At 39.1% G+C, this 21,409-nt stretch overlaps 1 pseudogene; it reads right to left on the bottom strand.

The window, feature by feature from the left end:
- Positions 1-791: 791 nt before the first annotated feature.
- On the bottom strand, positions 792-3,090 carry LOC119000569 (FAS-associated factor 1-like; annotated as a pseudogene).
- Positions 3,091-21,409: the final 18,319 nt, after the last annotated feature.

Here is a 21,409-nt window from a genome sequence, read left to right as displayed (position 1 = left end):
TACCCTCACCTCCAAGTATATTTGAAAATAGAAACATAAAACACATTTTTCTCATGAGGATCTCCTCACTTATATTTATAAACCCAAAGAAAAAAATAAGCATTTCTATCCCTACTCCTTCCTACAAACATGTTAGCATTTTTATTGGTTGAACAGTACATGAAAGAAAGACTGTTTAGCTTTATTTATAAAATAATTTTTCTTATTAAAAATGCTGCTAAATTACTAACACAGGAAGATAATATTTATAGCTTATATGTAAGATCAACACATTTTCTAAGTGAAAAGCCAAATGCCTAATTAATAAAAGACTTTGTATTTTTGTTAAAAAGTGTTTTGAACTAGTGAACACCAAAAAATTAAATCATATTAACTATATGTTTAATTGTCTTCACAGAAAAAATTTTTTCATTAATTGGTGTGTCTTTCAAATTTCAAACTATTAGATTTTTATAATGTTAGAGATATGCTTTCATATTTTTAAAACATGTCACTCTGTGAGCTGCTCCTGCCTACCCTCTAAGCCACCATGTGCTGGTCTTCCCTTTGCCTGCTCTGTTTCAGCACCCAGGCCTTCTCTGAGTTTTCATCAAGCCAGGCTGTTTCTACCTAAAGGCCTTACATGTATGTTCTGTTCTTCCTTCCTTTCTTTCTTCCTTCGTTTCTTTCTTTCTTTCTTTCTTTCTTTCTTTCTTTCTTTCTTTCTTTCTTTCTTTCTTTCTTTCTTTCTTTCTTTCTTTCTTTCTTCCTTTCTTAGTAGCTATGTTTATTATTACTTTTTTCTGTCAGTCTTATAAGAGGCAGAAGTGGGACATCGAATTCAGTGAGCCGAGCGCATAGGTGCAATGGCAAAGAGCCCTTTTCTTGATGCAGGCCTGGGCTGGCAAAGGAACCAAGGAACAGCTGTTTCCCCCGCTGGGCCATGCTTTTACTCTTGCTTCCAGGGAAAGGGTTTCTTGGGGGAACAACTTTACCTCCCATAATGATTTATTTGGGTCTAACTGGGTTATATCTCTTGTAGGAAAGGTGCTCAGTAACTTGAACTCATCACATGGAAATCCTTTGGAAGCTACAAAATCAAAGACAACCTGAAGCTTATTGCTGTCCAGGAAATGCTGCAGGCCGCTGGAGGAACTGCTCATTAGAGTCGGATCTGCAATTTGCTAATGGACTCAGCATCTCTTTCTTTTGACTCTGGGGACAGGGCTTGCTCTAAGGAGAGCCAAATGGGCTCCTGTTTCTCTTCTTGTTTGGGAATCTGCTCCAGACTAAACTGTTCTACCATCACTCAAGAGTGATGGCTTCCCTCTTTGCTCTGTCAGCTTCAAGTGAAAGGTGATAGGCCTCATCTTGCTCTCTCTTCACATTTTCTCCGGCTCCACGTTCATCCTCATCCTCTAAATCACAGGTGGCAAACACAAGGCATAGGAGCCCAAACTGGCTCTCCACCTTATTTTATCTAGCCCAGCACCTCATTCCTACCCAGCAGCAGCACCAAGCTCCTTGCCCCTAGTTAAAGAATAGTTACACTTACACAGTCCTAAAATTACATTCAGCCCTTTGAAGGCAACTGCGAGGCTGATGTGGCCCCCAGTGAAAATGAGTTTGACACCCCTGATTTATATTGTCCTGTCATTGGGTGGTAAAGATCTCCATCACAGCCCTGAGTCTCATCATTAACTCATCCACTGTTGTACCTGGTATCACATTTAACATTTCATTAGATGATCGTTTTCCCATAGTAATCAGAGAAAGTTGAAAGTGATCTGTTTTTTGAGGTGCATGAAACAATACTGCTGAGGTGTCTATCACACATTGTCAGAAATCTTGCTCTATTGGCGACCTTTGTCACATCCCAAGCCCATGCTATAAAATTTTGACCCAGATAAAAGACAACAGATTCAGCACAAAGCATTTGTGAGCAGAACACATTGGTTAATACACTTCATCATGGTGGAGGTAGATAGCAAGAGGTTTTCCTGTCTTGGGCTTTCACATAGAAGGCCTCTTTAAAAGCAGCTTCTAATAAGCCAAAAACAGATTATGGCAATCTCCATATCTTGAAGAAAACTCTGCTGTAAATTGTAATAAGGCATCTCCTTCATTTTCTGGCATCATTGGAGATTTTCTCAGGACAGATGATGCCATGCTGAATACCTCTCCATCATCTACCCCAGTTCAGAGCATCCTCACAGTCATCTCCATTACTATCCCTAACCACAGGAACACCAGTCCTGTGCTCCTTGACTGCTCCTGGTCTGTGCAGGTGAAGATTGTCTTCCCCTTGTCAGAGTACAGCAGGGATGAGAAAATCCTGATTCAGCATGACACATTGCATCATCTGTGGCAGAAATTGGCCAACCATCCCATGATTGATGGAGAACAGGGATACACATAAGGTCCTACGCATTTCTTTTTACCTCTTGAATGGTACTACTTTTTGAGAAGTTCAGGTTGTTTTCCTGCTGGACTTCTTGGTGGGTAATGATCAGCATGAGGTTTTGATTTAATGACTCCTGCAAGGCACCAGCATGACTAGAGGATGAAGGTGGTGGCAAGTCTGGTATAGGAAAAAAAGACTGTTGTTTGATTTTTTTTTTTTTTTGGCAAATGTAGCTATTTTAAGATCGTACTGTCCTACACATCTCCAGTCTTCCAGCCTTTTAGCAGCATTTTAGACACAGGTACATGAAGTTCATTTTCTAGAATGTGTTTAATCTTCCCAACAGTATAGCTGTCTTCAAGTACCACATCAGCATTTCTGTCTCTGTACTCAACCCTGAAGTCCAGCATCCGAGGTTGCCTTTCTACAATCTGCCTAGATGGTACTATAGGTCAAAATGCTGATGAGGAAGAGGGAGCAGGAGCTGCAGCTGGGTGACTTGCTGAATCAAATACAGATCCTGGTATAGTTTCACCTCCATAGATATTTTGTAGAATGCCATTTTCTTGGGGTATTATACCATTAATAGCTGCTACTGAGTCCCAGTTATTTTGTTCAAAAAATGTAATAGCTTCATCAATGTTTTCAATGCCAGTACATGCCTGAAAATACACCAGGATCATCTCCTGGTCCATGTCAGATGCCATAGCGGGCACCGAGTTCTACCTATATTTTCTTTTCTCCCATGTTACCTAATGTGTGTGGCTTCTTGTTATTCAGATCCTGGTTTAATAACGTCACCTCTCAGAGAATCCTTTCTGACAACCCATTCTAAAACGGTCATTCTATTTTGTAACTGTTTTAATTCTCTGCATGTCCCTCATCACTACCTGATATTTTTCTTATCTATTGTCCATATTCTCCAAGCTAGAACATAAGCTCTATAAGAATGGGAACCTAATCTGACTTGTCTGCATCTAGAACTGGGTTCCTAGTTCCTGGCACATAAGATATGTTTATTGAATAAATAAGTGAGAATATAGCATAATTAGAACTAGGGAGAGTCTTCAGGAAGATGGCGGCGGAGTAGGACAGAGGATTTCGCTTCCCTCTACTCACCGGAGAAAAATTGGGCTGATCTTCGGAGGAGTGCAGCGGATACCCAACAGGGACCCAGCATATAGGAAGGCAGGACTCCAGAAAGTGTAGCGGACACTGAATGACCAGCGGTTGAGGAGAGGAGATGACCACAGGTCAACAAGGTACGAGGGAACAGCGCAGAGGCTGCAGGCCCTCTGCCGGGCCACGCCAAAGCCCTGGAGGGGTCGCCTTGGTCTCTGAGAGCTGAGGGCGGGCAGCAACAACCCTAGGAGAGAACTAGTCACCGGCACCCCCCCTATCTGGCAGGGTGCAGATTGGAAAACACCAGGAGAGATCAATTTTCCTGTAGTGGCAGAGAGAGGAGTGGGCGCTGGGAAGCAAACCAGAGAGCTCTGATAACCCGTGGAGTCAGGCGGCAGTTGCCGGCTTGGGGAACTGAGAGTGGCCCATGCGTTCCTGGTAGCACCGGGTCTGGGCTGGCTCTTCCATAGTCTCGGGGATTCTCAGCCTGCTGACAGGGCCCCTGGAAGAGAGCCAGGTGCCAGCTCCCTCCCTATCCAGCCAGGTACAGATTGAGAAACACTGGGAGTCAGGCTGGAAGAATTGTGAGTTGCCCTGTGTGTTCAGCCACAGCACTGGGAAAGGTCTACGCACAAGCCTGTGAGACAAGGAAAGTCTGGCTGGGAGCGCATGCCCTCACACCAGGCCAGGGCTGGGAAGACTGGGGAAAAATCTGCTCTCAGTGGGGTGCTGGGGAGCGGTGCCAGTCTGGATCTTGGGAGGGCACTGGCGAGACCAGCTAAGTTCACCAAGATGAGAGAAAGGCCACACTAATAGCCCCTCAGGCTGCTGCAGCTAGTGAGACCAGAAGAAAAGGTTTGGCCAGCTGGAAACCAGCAAGAGGAGTAGTGGAAGAGAACACCAAGATACCTTCAGGAGACTGCACCACTGAATTCCACAGGCCTGCTACCACAGAAGTTCACACCATAAACCCAGGGAACCAGAACAGATCAATTTAAGAAGCTGAGGCCAACAACAAGAGTAACACAAACAATGAGAAGACAAAGAAACAATCCCCAAATGAAAGAAAAGGAGGAAGTCTCAGAAAGAATGTTAGATGAAATAGAGGCAAGTCAACTATCACATATTGAATTCAAAGCACTGGTTATCAGGAAATTCAAAGAGCTTACAACGAGCTACCAGAAACTACAGGGGAGGTACACTGAACTCTCCGCAAACTATACCAACATGAAAAAGGAAATAGAAACCATCAGCAAAGGCCAAGAGGAAATAAAGAATACAATTCTGAACTGAGGAACACAGTAGAAGGTATGAATAGTAGGACTGATGAGGCAGAAGACCGCATTAGCGAGCTCTAAGACAGGATGGAAAGAATCTCCCAGACGGACCAGGTAATGGAAAAGAGAATCAGAAAAAATGAGGAGAGTCTAAGAGAAATGCAAGACAATATGAAGAGTAATAATATCCGAATAATAGGAATACCAGAAGGAGAAGGAGAAGAACAAGGGATAGAAAACCTACTCGAAAGAGTAATAATGGAAAATTTTCCTAAGTTGAGGAGAGAGAAAGTCACACGAATCCAGGAATCGCAGAGAGTCCCAGGCAGGTGGAACCCAAAGAGGCCTACTGCAAAACACATCATCATTAAAATGGCAAAACTGCAAGACAAAGAGAGAATCCTAAAGGCAGCAAGGGAGAAAAAGGAAGTAACATACAAGGGGGTCCCAATAAGGTTGGCTACTGACTTCTCAACGGAAACATTCCAAGCAAGAAAAGAATGGCAGGAAATATTCCAAGTAATGAGAACCAGAGGCCTACAACCGAGACTGCTTTATCCAGCAAGGCTCTCGATCAAGATAGAAGACCAAATAAAGAGCTTCCAAGACAAAAGAAGTCTAAAAGAATACGCCTCCACCAAACCAGCTCTACAAGAATTACTAAAAGGGCTGCTTTAAGGAAAGGAAGGAAAAGAGTGAGATGGAGAGGAACACCAGTACACAAATGGCAATGAATAACTACCTTTCAATAATAACCTTAAACATAAATGGATTAAATGCACCAATTAAAAGACATAGAATAGCTGAATGGTTAAGAAAGCATGATCCGCATATATCCTGCCTACAAGAGACCCACCTCAGGTCAAAAGACCACCACAGACTGAAAGTTAAAGGATGGAGACAAATTTTCCAAGCAAATGGACAAGAAAAAAAAGTGGGCGTAGCAATCCTCATATCAGACACAATAGACTTCAAAAAAAGGGCTATAAAGAGAGACCCAGAAGGTCACTTCATAATACTCAAGGGAAGAATCCACCAAGAAGACATTAACATCATAAATATATATGCACCCAACACAGGAGCACCCAAATATATAAAGAAAATCCTAGAGGACCTCAAGAAAGATATTGACAGCAACACAATTATAGTTGGGGATTTTAACACCCCACTGTCAAAAATGGACACGTCTTCCAAAAAAATATGAACAAAGATATTGCAGCATTAAATGACACTCTAGATAAAATGAACCTAATTGATATATAGAGAGCTCTTCATACCAAAGAAGGGCTAAATAAACATTCTTTTCAAATGCACATGGAACATTTTCAAAGATAGACCACATGATAGGACACAAAATGAGACTCAACAAATTTAGGAAAATAGAAATCATACTAAGCATTTTCTCTGATCACAAGGGACTGAAATTGGAAACTAACCCCACAGGAAAAAACTCAAAACACCCAAAATCATGGAGACTGAATGGTATGCTATTAAACAATGAATGGGTCAAGATTGAAATTAGGGAAGAAATCAAAAAGTTCCTGGAAACAAATGAAAATGAACTCACAACAACCCAAAACTTATGGGACACAGTGAAGGCAGTCCTGAGAGGGAAGTTCATAGCAATATAGGCTTACCTAAAGAAAATGGAAACATTTCAAACAAACAACCTAACCCGACGCCTGCAAGAACTCGAAGAACAACAACAAAGACAGCCCAGAGCAAGTAGAAGGAAGGAAATAACCAAGATCAGAGCAGAATTAAATGACATAGAGACTAAAAGCACAATTCTAAGGATCAATGAATCCAAGAGTTGGTTTTTTTTGAAGAGATAAACAAAATAGACAAACCTTTAAGTAGGCTCATCAAGAAAAAAAGAGAGAGGAACCAAATAAACACAATCAGAAATGAAAGAGGAGAGATTACAACTGATATCACAGAAATAGAAGGGATTGTAAGGAATTACTATGCAGAGCTGTATGCCAATAAATTTGAAAACCTAGGTGAAATGGACAAATTCCTAGAAAAATGTAATCTTCCAAAACTCAATGAAAAAGAAGCAGAAAACCTGAACAGGCCAATAACAGCAGATGAAATTGAAGCAGTAATAAAAAAACTCCCATCACACAAAAGCCTTGGACCAGATGGTTTCACAGGAGAATTCTACAAAGCTTTTAAAGAAGAACTAACCCCAATTCTTCACAGACTATTCCAAAAAATCCAAAATGATGGGAAACTCCCAAACTCGTTTTATGAAGCCAGCATCATCCTAATTCCAAAGCCAGATAGAGACACAACAAAGAAAGAAAACTTCAGGCCAATATCGCTGATGAACATAGACGCTAAAATCCTCAATAAAATATTGGCAAATCGCATCCTGCAATACATCAAAAAGATCATACACCACGACCAAGTCGGATTCATCCCAGAGATGCAAGGATGGTTCAATATCCGCAAGTCAGTAAATGTAATACACCACATAAACAAAAGCAAAGACAAAAACCACATGGTCATATCAATAGACGTGGAAAAAGCTTTTGATAAGGTACAACACCCATTTATGATAAAGGTACTCAGCAAAGTGGGAATAGAAGGAGCATTCCTCAATATAATAAAGGCCATATATGAAAGACCTACAGCCAACACCATACTCAATGGGTAAAAAGTAAAAGCTTTTCCACTAAGATCAGGAATAAGACAAGGTTGCCCACTTTCACCACTTCTATTCAATATAGTATTAGAAGTTCTAGCCACAGCCATCAGACAAGAAAAGGAAATAAAAGTCATCCAAATCAGAAAGGAGGAAACAAAAACTTGCATTGTTTGCAGATGACATGATAGTGTACATGGAAAATCCTATAGCCTCTACCAAAAAACTGCTGGAACTAATAAATGAATTTGGCAAAACAGCAGGATACAAAGTCAATACCCAGAAATCAAAGGCATTTTTGTATACCAACTCTGAAACAGCAGAAGCAGAAATCAAGAAAAAAATCCCATTTGATACAGCAAAAACAAAAAAAAAATCTGGGAATAAACCTAACCAAGGTTAAAGACCTGTATGCAGAAAACTACACAACACTGAAGAAAGAAATCAAGGAAGACACAAACAAATGGAAACATATACCATGTTCATGGACTAGAAGAATTAACATCATCAAAATGTCCATACCACCCAATGCAATGTACAGATTCAATGCAATACCTATTAAAGTACCAATGGCATATTTCACAGACATACAACAAACACTTCAAAAATTTATATGGAAACATAAAAGACCCCGAATAGCAGCTGCAATTTTGAGAAAGAAGAACAAAGTAGGAGGGATTACAATACCTAATATCAAACTGTATTACAAGGCCACTGTAATCAAAACAGCCTGGTACTGGCATAAAAACAGGCACATAGACCAATGGAATAGAACAGAGAGCTCAGAAATAAACCCAACTCTCTACAGTCAATTAATATTCGACAAAGGGGGCAATAACATAAAATGGAGTAAAGATAGCCCCTTTAACAAATGGTGTTTCGAGAACTGGACAGCTACATGCAAAAAAATGAAACTCAAGCACCAACTTACACCATACACCAAAATTAATTCAAGGTGGACAAAACACTTAAATATAAGCTGTGACACCATTAGAGCCCTAGAGGAGAACATTGGCAGGAAAATCTCAGATATTCCATGCAGCAATATTTTTACTGATACATCCCCTAGAGCAAGGGACATAAAGGAAAGAATAAACAAATGGAATCTCATCAAAATTAAAAGCTTCTGCATGGCTGAGGAAAACAGTATCAAGATAAAAAGAGAAGCAACAGCTTGGGAAAACATATCTGCCAATGATACCTCAGACAAGGGTTTAATCTCCAAAATATACAAAGAACTCACTCGACTCCACTCGAAGACAAGCAACCCAATTAAAAAATGGGCAAAGGACTTGAACAGACACTTCACCAAGGAGGACATACAGAGGATCCAGAGACACATGAAAAGGTGCTCGATATCACTAGCTATCAGAGAGATGCAAATTAAAACCACAATGAGATACCACTTCACACCAGTCAAAATGGCTATCATAAACAAAGAAACAAACAACAAGTGCTGAAGAGGTTGTGGGGAGAAGGGGACCCTAGTTCACTGTTGGTGGGATTGCAGACTGGTACAACCACTATGGAAAACAGTATGGAACTTTCTAAGAAAACTAAAAATGAACGTGCCTTTTGACCTAGCAATTCCACTGTTAGGAGCATATCCTAAGAACCCTGAAACACCAGTTCAAAAGAACCTATGCACCCCGATGTTCATAGCAGCACAATTCACGATAGCCAAGAGTTGGAAGCAACCTAGATGCCCATCGGTAAATGACTGGATCAAAAAACTATGGTACATTTACACAATGGAATTCTATGCTGCAGAAAGGAAGAAGGAACTCCTACCCTTTGCAACAGCATGGATGGAACTGGAAAGCATTATGCTGAGCGAAATAAGCCAGGCAGTGAAAGACAAATACCATATCATATTACCGTTAACAGGAGTCTAAACAACAAAACAAACAAGCAAGCAAAATATGACCAATGACACTCAAATAAGGAACAGGCTGACAGGGTCCAGAGGGGCGAGGGGAGACAATCATAGGGCAAAATGGGATGCACTCACATGAAAAAGTATAAAGGACACATGGACAATAACTAAGGTGGGGGGTGGAAATGGGAGGGAGGTAGGGAGCACTGCGGGGGGCAGGGCTGGGAATATAAGACAGAAAACTGTACTTGAACAAGAATTAAATACAAATTAAAATTAAAAAAATGTTTTCTATCTTTTTTAGGTCGGTCTGTATTGCTATGAACTTCCTTTCCAGGACTGCCTTCACAGTGTTCCATAGTTTTTGGGTTGATATGTGTTCATTTTCATTTGTTTCCAGAAACTTTTTTATTTCTTTGTTGATTGCACTGTTTACCCATTCATTGTTTAATAATACATTATTCAGTCTCCATGTATTTGACTGTTTTTTAGTTTTTTCCTTCAGTTTGTTTTCTAGTTTCAAACCATTATGATCTGAGAAAGTGCATAATATGATTTCAGTTTTCTTGAATTTGTTGAGGCTAGTTTTGTGTCCCATCATGTGTTTTATCTTTGAAAATGTTCCATGTTCATTTGAAAAGAATGTATATTTTGCTCCTTTAGTGTGACAGGTTCTGTATATGTCAGATAAGTCCATATGATCTATTACGTTATTCAGTGCCACAATGTCCTTGTTGATTCTTTTTTTTAAGATTTTATTTATTTTTAGAGAAAGGGGAAGGTAAGGAGAAAGAGAGGGATAGAAACATCAATGTGTGGTTGCCTCCCACGTGCCCCTCATTGGGGACCTGGCCTGCAACCGAGGCATGTGCCTTAGACTTGGAATTCAACCAGCAACCCTCTGATTCACAGGCCCATGCTCAATCCACTGAATTATGCTAGCCAGGGCCCTTGTTGATTCTTTGTTTGGAAGATCTGTTCATTATTGACAGTGAGGTGTTAAAATCCCCTACTATGAGTATGTTGCTGTCCATATCTTCCTTGAAATTCTCCAAGATTTTTCTCATATTTTTGGGCACTCTTAGGTTGAATACATATATGTTTATAATCTTTATAGCTTCCTGATGGATTCTTCCCTTTACTATAATGAAGTGACCTACTTTGTCTCTTTTCATGGCCTTTGTTTTGAAATTCATTTTGTCTGATATAAGTATTGCTACCCAGCTTTTTTTCCTGTCCATTTCCTTGGAATATTTTTTTCAACCCTTCAGTTTTAGTCTGTGTAGGTCTTTTGTTCTGAAGTGGGTCTCTTATAGAGAGCTTATATGGGGGTCATGGTTTCTTATCCATTCAACTACCCTATGTCTTTTGATTGGAATGTTTACTCAAGTTACATTTAATGTTACTACTAAAAGGTATTTATTCATTGCCATTTTTTCCCTTTTGTACCTGCATTTCTCTCTCTTTCACTCTATACCTCTATCTTCTCAAAGGAGTCCCTTTAGCATGTCTTGTTATGCTGGTTTGGTGGAGGTGTATTCTTTTAACCTTTTGTGTAGAAAGCTCCTTTTTCTGCTTCCATTTTAGTTGAGAGTCTTGCTGGTTACAGTAGTCTTGGTTGCAGCCCTTTGCTTTTAATTACTTGGAATACTTCTTGCCATTCCCCTGTGGCTTGTAATATTTCTGTTGAGAAGTCAGCTCCTTTCTTTATCAGAGTTCCCGTGTACGTTACTCCTGTTTCTCCCCTGTTGCTTTTGAGATTCTCTCTTTGTCTTTAAGATTTGTCATTTTAGTTATGGTGTGTCTTGAAGTAGGCCTCTTTGGGTTCATCTTGATTGGGACCCTCAATGAACTTTCATGGCTTTTCCATCTCCAGGTTTGGAAAGTTTCCTGTTGTTTTTTCAAACAGGGTTTCTATCCCTTGCTCCTTTTCTTCTCCATCGGATAGTCCTATGATTTGAATGTTGTTGCATTTCATGTTGTCCTAAAATTCCCTTAAGCTATCCTCATACTTTTTGAGTTTTTTTCTTGCTGGTGCTCTACATGATTACTGCTTTCTACCTTGTCTCCCAACTCATTAATTCAGTCCTCTGCTTTGTCCAGGTTGATTTAATTCCTTCTAGTGTATTTTTTATTTTAGATATTGTATTCTTCATTTCTTGCTGGTTCTTGTTTATATTTTCTATTTCCTTTTTTATTCTGTTGTATTTTCAACCCAGTTTCTTATCGTTGTCACTGAGTTCCTTGAATATCTGTATTACCATTTTTTGAATTCGATGTCTGATAATTTGCTTGCCTCAGTTTTATTTAGCTCTTTACTTAGGATTCTTCCATTCTTTTTAATTGAGTGTTCTTTCTTTGTCTCCCCATTTTAGGTGACTCTTTTTGTTTGTTTCTGCATCTCGGGATGTCCTGCTTTGCTAGCTGTCTTTGTGGGCTGGACTTCTGTGGTAGGAGTTGTGTGGGACTTGGTGGTGTAGTCTCTTTGACCTCCTTATTTGGATGCTTTAATGTTGCCCTTTCTTCTGTGTGCGTGGGCTTTCTGATTGTTTTTGAGTTTTACTTATTGGTTGCTTCTTTGTTGGTGGGTTCCAGCCAGCTTACTGGTAATCACAGCTCTCACATTGTCTTGTATGCACCCATTTTGAATCATCCTCTTCACACTTTGGCTTCCAAACTTCATTCCAAACAGCTAAGATTCTGTTTTATCCTTACTTTTTCCTTTGGAAGATCAGCTATGTGTCTCAGTTGGGTGCACAAACAAGTAGGCTCAGCTCTCACTTACTTCACCACCATAAAATCTCTCCTACTTACTGTGTTTTTAAAAAAATGTTGAATATCCTTTCCTTTATGTCCCTTGCTCTAGGGGACATATCAGCAAAAATATTGCTGCATGGAATATCTGACACTTGCCTGCCTATGTTCTCCTCTAGTACTTTTGAGGTGTCACAACTTATATGTAAGTCTTTTATCCACCTTGAATTTATTTTTGTGAATGGTGTAAGTTGGTGATCAAGTTTCATCAAAATAAAAAGCTTCTGCTCATCTAAAGAAGACAGAATTAATATGAAAAGAGAACCAACTGTATGGGGAAACATATTTGCCAATAATACCTCAGACAAGGGTTTGATCTAAAAAATATATAAGAAGCTCACACAACTCCAGTCCAAGAAGACAAAAAATCCAATTAAAAAATGGGCAATGGACTTGAACAGACACTTATCCAAGAAGAACATACAAAGAACCCAGAGACATGTGAAAAGATGTTCAACATCACTAGTTATCAGAGAGATACAAATTAAGACCACAATGAGATACCACTTCACACCAGTCAGAATGGCCATCATAAACAAATCACAAACAACAAGTGTTAGAGAGGATGTAGAGAAAAGGGAATCCTAGTGCACTGTTGGTGGGAATGCAGACTGGTGCAGCCACTGTTGAAAACAGTGTGGAATTTCCTCAGAAAACTAAAAATGGATCTGCCTTTTGACCCAACAAGTTCACTGCTGGGATTATACCCTAAGAACCCAGTAACACCAACTCAGAAGAACCTATGCACCCCAATGTTTGTAGCAGCACAATTTACAATAGCCAAGTGCTGGAAGCAACCTACATGCCCATCGAAAAACTATGGTACATTTACACAATGGAATTCTATGCAGCGAAAACAAAGAAGGAGCTCCTACTTTTTGCGACAGCATGGATGGAGCTGGAGAGCATTATGCTAAGTGAAATAAGGTAAATGATGAAGACAAATACCATTTGATCTCACCTATAAGTGGAACCTAATAAACAAAACAAACCAGCAAAATATAACCAGAGACATTAAAATTAAAAACAAACTGACAGTAACCTGAGGGGAGGTGGAAAGGGATAATGGGGGGAAAAGGGGGAAGGGTGTTTCAGGAACATGTATAAAGGACACATGGACAAAACCAAAGGGGTCTGCGATCAAGGGTGGGAGGTGCAGATGGCTGGAGTGTGGGAGGGGAGTGGTGGTGGGGAAATGTAGACAACTGTACTCGAACAACAATAAAAAATGTAGAAAATATTTTTAAAAGAATGTTACAGTATATACTATACAGATATTAAAAGGATAGTAAGATAATATTATCTATTCATGCTAATAAATTTCACAATTTCAAAAAAACTGTTGAATACTCATTCCAGTCAAGTAAAGATACTTTGAGAGTCTCAAGGAACATCTCTTCTTGCACACTTTAAAAATAGTTGTCATTCATGCCCCACTGGCACACATGAATGTTCTTTTGTCCTAGAGAGTTATCTAGCTGACATTTCTAAAGTCTAAAAACTACATACTGGAATATGACAACTACAAAGATACTGATGACTTAAATATGAAGTTTGTATACCACATGTGTATTTCTTTTCATTTTGTTCTTTTATCTGTTTTTAAAACATCAGTTTCTTTTTTTTTTGAAGATTTTATTTATTTATTTTTAGAGAGGGGATGGGAGGGAGAAAGAGAGGGAGAAACATCAATATCTAGTTCCCTCTCATGCACCCCGCACTGGGAACCTGGCCCACAACCCAGGTATGTGCCTTAGACTGGGCAATGAACCAGTGATCCTTTGTTCTCAGGCCAGCACTCAATCCACTGAGTCACACCAGCCAGGGCTCTTTTTAAATTGAATTTATTGGGGTAACATTGGTTAATAAAACCATACAGGTTTCAAGTGTTCAACCCTATAACACATTATTCTCTTGCAGCATCATGCACTCACCACTCAGAGTCCAGAATCTTTCTGCTAACATTTATGTCCCATCTGCCCTATTCCAATTCCCTCACCTGCTTTCCCTCTGACAATTACCACACTCACCTGTGTCTGTTTTTTCTTAATCCCTTCTCCTTTCTCATCCAGATCCACAAGCCCCTTCACCTCTGAAAACAGTCAATCTGGTCTCTGTTTCTATGAGTCTGTTTCTATTTTATTTGTTACTTTATTTTGTTTATTAGATTCCACATAAAATGAAATCATATGGTATCCGTCTTTCTCTGACTGGCTTATTTCACTTAGCATAATACTTTCTAGGTATATCCATGCTGTTGCAAAAGCTAAGAGTTTTTCATTTTTATAGCCAAGTAGCATTCCATTGTATAAATGTACCATAGCTTTCTTTTTTTAAATCCTCACCCAAGGATATCTTAATTTTTTTTTTAGAGAAAGGGGAAGGGAGGGAGAGAGGGAAAGAGAAAAACATTGATGTGAGAGAGAAATCGGCTGCTGCTCCTATGCGCCCCAACCAAGATTGAAACCCACAACATAAACATGTACTCTGACTTGGAATCAAACTCATGACCTTCTGGTTTACAGGATGATGCACCAACTGAACAACATCAGTCAGGCCTGTGTCATTGGTTTTTTATCCACTCATCTACTGATGGGCACTTTGGCTGCTTCTAAATTTTGACTATTGTAAATAATGAATTTAGGAATACAAAAATTCTTCTGAATGAGCAATTTGGGTTTCTTTGGCTATACTCCTAGAAGTGCAATTGCTGGATAATAAGGCAGTTTTACTTTTAATTTTTTGTGGTATCTCCATACTGCTTTCCACAGTGGCTGCACCAGTCTGCATTCCCGTCAACAGTGCATGAGGGTTCCCTTTTCTTCATATACTCACCAACACTTGTTTGTTGATTTATTTGTAGTAGCCATTCTGACAGGCATGAGGTAATATCTCACTGTGGTTTTAATTTGCATTTCTCTGATTACTGATGTTGAGTATTTTTTCCTATGTGTTTTAGCCATCTTTGTGTCCTTTTTGGAGAAATACCTATTCAGATCCTTTGCCAATTTCTAATTGTATTATTTATTTTCTTGGTGTTCAGTTGTCTGAGTTCTTTTTTTTTGTAATCTGATGATTTTTTATTTACTTCTTGTTCAAGTACAGTTTTCTGTCTTATATTCCCAGCCCTGCCCCCCGCAGTGCTCCCTACCTCCCTCCCATTTCCACCCCCCACCTTAGTTATTGTCCATGTGTCCTTTATACTTGTTCATGTGAGTCCATCCCCTTTTGCCCTATGATTCTCTCCCCTCTCCCCTCTGGACCCTGTCAGCCTGTTCCTTATTTGAGTGTCATTGGTCATATTTTGCTTGCTTGTTTGTTTTGTTGTTTAGATTCCTGTTAACGGTGATATCATATGGCATTTGTCTTTCACTGCCTGGCTTATTTTGCTCAGCATAATGCTTTCCAGTTGTCTGAGTTCTTTATAGATTTTGAGAATTAACCCCTTATCAAATGTATAATTGGTGATTATCTTCTCCCATTCAGTGGCTTGCCTTTTATTTTGTTCTCGGTTTCCTTTTCTGTGCAAAAGTTTTTTAGTTTGAAGTAGTCCTATCTGTTTATTTTTTCTTTTATTTTCTTTGCCCAAGGAGCTCCATCAGAAAAAAATATAACTATGAGAGATATCTAGGATTTTACTCCCTATGTTTTCTTCTAGGATTTTTATAGTCTTATAACTTACATTTAAGTCTTTAATTCATTGAGAGGTTTTTCTCATGTGTAGTGTAAGAAGATCTAGTTTCATACTTTTGCATGTATCTGTCAAATTTTCCCAACATCATTTATTGAAAAGACTGTCTTTCCCCATTAGAGTGTTCCTGCCTCTTTTGTCAGATATTAATTGACCATAAAGGTGTTGGTTGATTTCTGGCCTCTCTATCTGTTCCATTGATCGATATGCCTGTTTTTGTGCCAGTGCCATGCTATTTTTATTACTATGGCCTTGTAGAATAGTTTGAAATTGAGTAGAATGATACCTCCAATTTTGTTCTCAAGATTACTGAGGCTATTTGGGATCCTTTGTGTTTCCACGTAATATACCATTGGTATTTTATTAAAATATTTTATTTATTTATCTTTTAGAGGGGAAAGGAAGGAGAGGAGAGAAGGAGAGAAATATCATTGTATGGTTGCTTCTGGTGAGTCCCCTGCTGGGAACTGGCCTGCAACCCACGCATGTGCCCTGACTGGGAATCGAACCGTGATCGTCTGGTTCGCAGGCCTGCGCTCAATCCACTGAGCTACACCAGCCAGAGGTTATACCATTGGTATTTTAATAGGAATTCCATTGAGTGTATAGATTGCTTTGGGCTATATAAACATTTTAATAATATAATTTCTTCCTACCCATGAAAGTTGTCTACATTTTCACTTGTTTGTATCTTCCTCAGTTTCTTTCTTCAATAGCCTATAATTTTCTAAGCACAAGTCTTTCAAGTCTTTGGTTAAATTTATTTTTAGAATATTATTTTTATGCTGCTTTGTAAATGAGATTGTTTTCTTAGTTTCTTTTTCTGATAGCTCACTATCAGTATATAAAAATGCCACTAATTTCTAATATTGAATTGTATCCAGCTAATTTACTGAATTCATTTATTAGTTCTTGTACTTTTTTTGGTGGGGTCTTTAGGGTTCTCTATATAAGGTATCATACCATCTGCAAATAATAATAGTTTTACTTCTTCTTTTCCAATTTGGAAACATTTTATTTCTTCTTGTCTGATTGCTGCAGCTAGGACTTTGAGTACTATGTTGAATAAGAGTAGTGAAAGCAGACATCCCTGTCTTGTTCCTGATATTAAAGGTAACACTTTTAGTTTTGCCTATTGGAGTATGATGTTTGCTGTGGGTTTGTCCTATAGGGCATGTTCCTTCTCTTCCCAGTTTGCTGAGAGTTTTGTCATAAATCATTGCTGGATTTTACCATATGCTTTTTCTGTGTCTGTTGATTTGATTATGTGACTTTATCCCCATTTTATTTATGTGGTGTATCACATTTGTTGATATTGTACTGACCTTGCATCCCTGAAATTAATCCCACTTGATTTTGGTGTATGACCATTTTAAAGTATTGCTGGATCCACTTTGCTAATGATTTGTTAAGGGTTTTGATCTATGTTCATCAGGGGTCTTAGCCTATAATTTTCTTTCTTTGTAATGTCTTATTCTGGTTTTGGAATTAGGATAATGTTGGCCATGTAAAATGAGCTTGGGAGTCTTCTCATTTTTTGAAGTTTTGGGGGGTTAGGTGTTAGTTCCTTCAATATTTGGTAAAATTCGCCCGTGAGGCCTTCTGATCCAAGACTTTTGTTTGTTGGGAGTTTTTTTAAATTAATGCTTTTATTTCATTAATTGTAATCTCTCTATTCAAATTCTATGATTCTTCCTTATTTAGTTTTGAAAGATTGTATATTCCTAGGAATTTGTCCATTTCTTCTACATTGTCCCATCTGTTGGCACAAAATTGTTAGTAATATTTCTTATAATCCTTTGTATTTTGTTGGTGTCAGTTGTTACTTCTCTTTCATTTCTATTTATTTAGGTCCTCTCTCTTTTTTCTTGATGTGTTTGGTTAAATGTTTATCCATCTGTTTTTTTTCCGAAAGAACCATCTCTTGGTTCCATTAATCTTTTGTAGTGGCTTTTTTTAGACTGTTTTGTTTATTTCTCCTTTGATCTTTATTATTCCCTTTCTTCTACACATTTTTGTTTGTCTGTTGTTCTTTTTCAAGTTCCTTTAAATGTAAAATTAGATTATTCAAGTGTTTTTTTTTGTTTCTCGAGGCACAATTGTAATGCTATGAGTTCCTCTCTTAGGACTGCTTTTGATATGTCCTGTAGACTTTGGGTTGTTGTGTTCCCATTTCCATTTGTTTCAAGATATCTTTTTATCTTTTTCCTTAATCTCATTGTTTAATATGGTTATTTAGCCTCTATATCTGTGTGTTTTTCAGTTTTTGTGTTGTTAATATCTACTTTCACACACTGTGGTTACAGAACATGCTTAATGTGACTTTAGTCCTCTTAAAGTTATTTAAAATTTTTTTTGATCCTTACCCGAGGACATTTTTTTATTGTCTTTAGAGAGAGAAGAAAGGAGAGAAAGAAATATATATAAACATAGATGTGAGAAACACTGATTGGTTGCCTTTCTGTACATGCCCCAACTGGGGAGTGAACTTGCAACCTGGGTGTTTGCCCTGAATTGAACCCACACCATTTATTTTATGGGATGATACTCCAACCAATTGAGTCACATCAGACAGAGCATCAATTTTCTTATTTTTTAAAGATTTTATTTTTAGAGAGGGAAAGGGAGAGAGGAGAGGGAGAGAAATATTAATGTGTGGTTGCCTCTCATATACCCCCTACTGGGGACCTGGCCTACAACCCAGGCATGTGCCCTAGACTTGGAATTGAACCTGCAACCATTTGCTTCACAGGCCAGCACTCAGTCCACTAAGCCACATCAGCCAGGGCCAATCTTCTTAAATTTATTGAGACTTGTGTTATGTCCTAACATGTGGTCTATCCTAGAAAATGTTCAATGTGCATCGGGGTGCTTTGGGTGAGATGCTCTGAAGATACCAATTAAATCTATCTGATCTAGTGTGTCATTTAGGGCTCTTCCTTGATTTCCTGTCAGGAAAATCTGTCCACTGATGTCAATGGGTTGTTAAAATCCCTATTATGACTTCTGTATTAGTGTCAATTTCTCCCTTTATATCCATCAGAATTTGCTTTATATATTTAGGTTATTCTATGTTGGGTGCATCTATGTTGGGTGCCCTCTTTATCATTATGTAGTATCCTTCTTTGTCCCTTACTATAGCCTTCATTTAAAAGTCTATAGTTTCAGATATAAGTATTACTACCTAGCTAGTTTTCCATTTGCATGAAATATCTTTTTCTATCCCTTTACCTTTAGTCTGTGTGTATCTTTCATTCTGAGTTTAGTCTCTTGTAGACAGCACATATATGAATCTTTTCTTATGCATCTAGCTACCTTATGTGTTTAATTGGAGCACTTAAGCCATTTATATTTAAAGTGATTATTGGCATGTATACATTGATTGCCACTTTATTTTTATGATCTTCCTCTGTTTTCTCCTCCTCCTCCTCCTCCTTCTTAAAGAAGACTCTTTAACATTTCTTGTTTATATTGGTTTGGTGGTAACAAATTCTTTAGCTTTTCTCAACAGGGAAGCTCTTTATCTCTCCTTTAGTTTTAAATGATAGACTTGCTGGTATAGTAGCCTTGATTTTAGGTTCTTGTTTTTCATCACTGTGAATATTTCATGCCAATCCCTTCTGGCTTGAAATGTTTCCATTGAGAAGTTAGCTGACAGTCTTATGGAAGCTCCCTTGTAGGTAACTGTCCTCCTGCTGCCTTTGAGATTCTGTCTCTAACCTTTGCGATTTTAATTCTGATGTGTTTTGGTGTTAGCCTCTTTGGGTTTATCTTGTTTGGGACTCTCTGCACTTCCTGGACTTTTGTGTCTTTTTTCTTCACCAGTTTAGAAAAGTTTTCAGCCATTATTTCTCAAAATAGGTTCTCAATCTCTTGCTCTCTGTCTTCTTTTTCTAGTACCACTAAGATACAGACAGTTAGGCATTATGTTGTCCCTATGTCCTTTAAACTATTATCATTTAAAAAAAATTTTTTTTTGCTGTTCTGATTGGGTATTTTCTGCCATCTTATCTTCCAAATTGATGATTTGACCCTCTGCTTTATCCAGAAGAGTGCTTATTTCTTCCAGTATATTCTTCATTTCAGATATTGCATTCTTCTTTCCTGACTTGTTCTTTTTTTATGGTATCTATGTCCTTCTCTTATGCTTGCTATCTTTTTTACTTAAGTTTTCACTAAGTTTCTTGAGCATTCTTATAACTATATTTTAAACTCTATATCTGGTAAATCAGTTGCCTCCATTTCATTTACCTCTTTTTTTTTAGAATGCTCCTGTCCTTTTATTTGGGGTATATTTCTTTGTCTTCCCATTTTGACTGCCTCTTTGTGTTTGTTTCTATGTATGAGGTAGGTCTACCATGAATTCCAGTTTTTGGTAATATGACCTTATTTAGTAGGTGTCCTGTGGAACCCAGTGGCACAGTCTCCTTTATCATTTTAGCTGGGTGCTCCAGGAATTTCCCTTATGTGGGGTAAGTAGGTCCTCTTGTTGTGACTGAATCTTGATTTCTATTGGCCTCTTTGTGTGGGGTCAATCCCAGTTTGGCTGACTTTGACAATCAACCCATACCTCCAGTGTTTGAGCTGCTGTGCAGATGCTGACCACACAAGTTGGAATTTGCATCAACACAGTCTGGCACCTTTTGAGATCTGCTTTTGGATATGATACTTGTGAAGCTAATTGGATCCTGCTCTGATGTTGTTTGAAGCTTGTAACTGGATGTATTGGTTCTAGGATCTCTTCGGAGGGACTGTGATTCAGACCAATGTCAGATGCTGCCTGTGACTTTCCCTGGGCAATCTGTTCAGAGATACAAAGTGATCCACAGTTTATGGTTCCCTCTGCAGGGCCTGGGTGTGCACAAGGACCAAGCTGAGCAGCAAGGCCAGCTTTTATCAACACTGGGCCAAGGGGCAAGTCAGAAAAATTTCCAAGCTACCCCAAATTTCACCTCTGCCTGCCTTTGCCTGTTAGGTGCCTGTTCAGCTCAGTCATTGTAAAAGCCTCTGTCATTACTTGAGTTGCATGAGGTAGGTTCTCAGTGATTCACGAGCTAGGGGCAAGTAGCATTCACCATACTGATACAGGTTCAAACTTGGTACCAGCACTGGATCTGACACCACTCAGCAAATGTCTCAGGGTATACTAAGTTTAGCTGCCACCCAATGGGTGCTTGCAAACCTTTGTGGTGTGGTGGGGTCTTAGGGAATGATCAGGGTGAGACCTAAACAGACCAAGATTTGGTTGTGTGAAGAGAGGGCTCTGCACTGTTCAGTTGTGTGAGAGAAAAATAGCCCCTGCTCTAGAGCAACACTACTCAGCCTGTGACAGGTTCTGCCAGGAATCCTATCTCAGCAGGATGGGGCCATTAGGAGTCAAAAGGATGGGGCTAGTGGTTCTCCCTTGAGTGGGAGGTGCCACCCAACTCGGTCTGTGCGATTTTAGGGGCTGGGATCAGGCAGTTTCACAGGAAAGTGGTGGTAATGACCCCTGCCCCAAAGCCACACAACTCAGTGACTACACCCTCTGAGTTTGCCCAGACCTCTATACTCTGGCCTTGGCACCTGACTCCTCAGCAGTGCACAAACTCCGCAG

Source organism: Sturnira hondurensis, unplaced genomic scaffold (assembly GCF_014824575.4).
Source record: "Sturnira hondurensis isolate 20B ecotype Veracruz unplaced genomic scaffold, ASM1482457v3 Scaffold0015793, whole genome shotgun sequence".
NCBI lineage: Eukaryota > Metazoa > Chordata > Mammalia > Chiroptera > Phyllostomidae > Sturnira > Sturnira hondurensis.
This window is presented reverse-complemented; position numbering and strand designations above follow the sequence as displayed.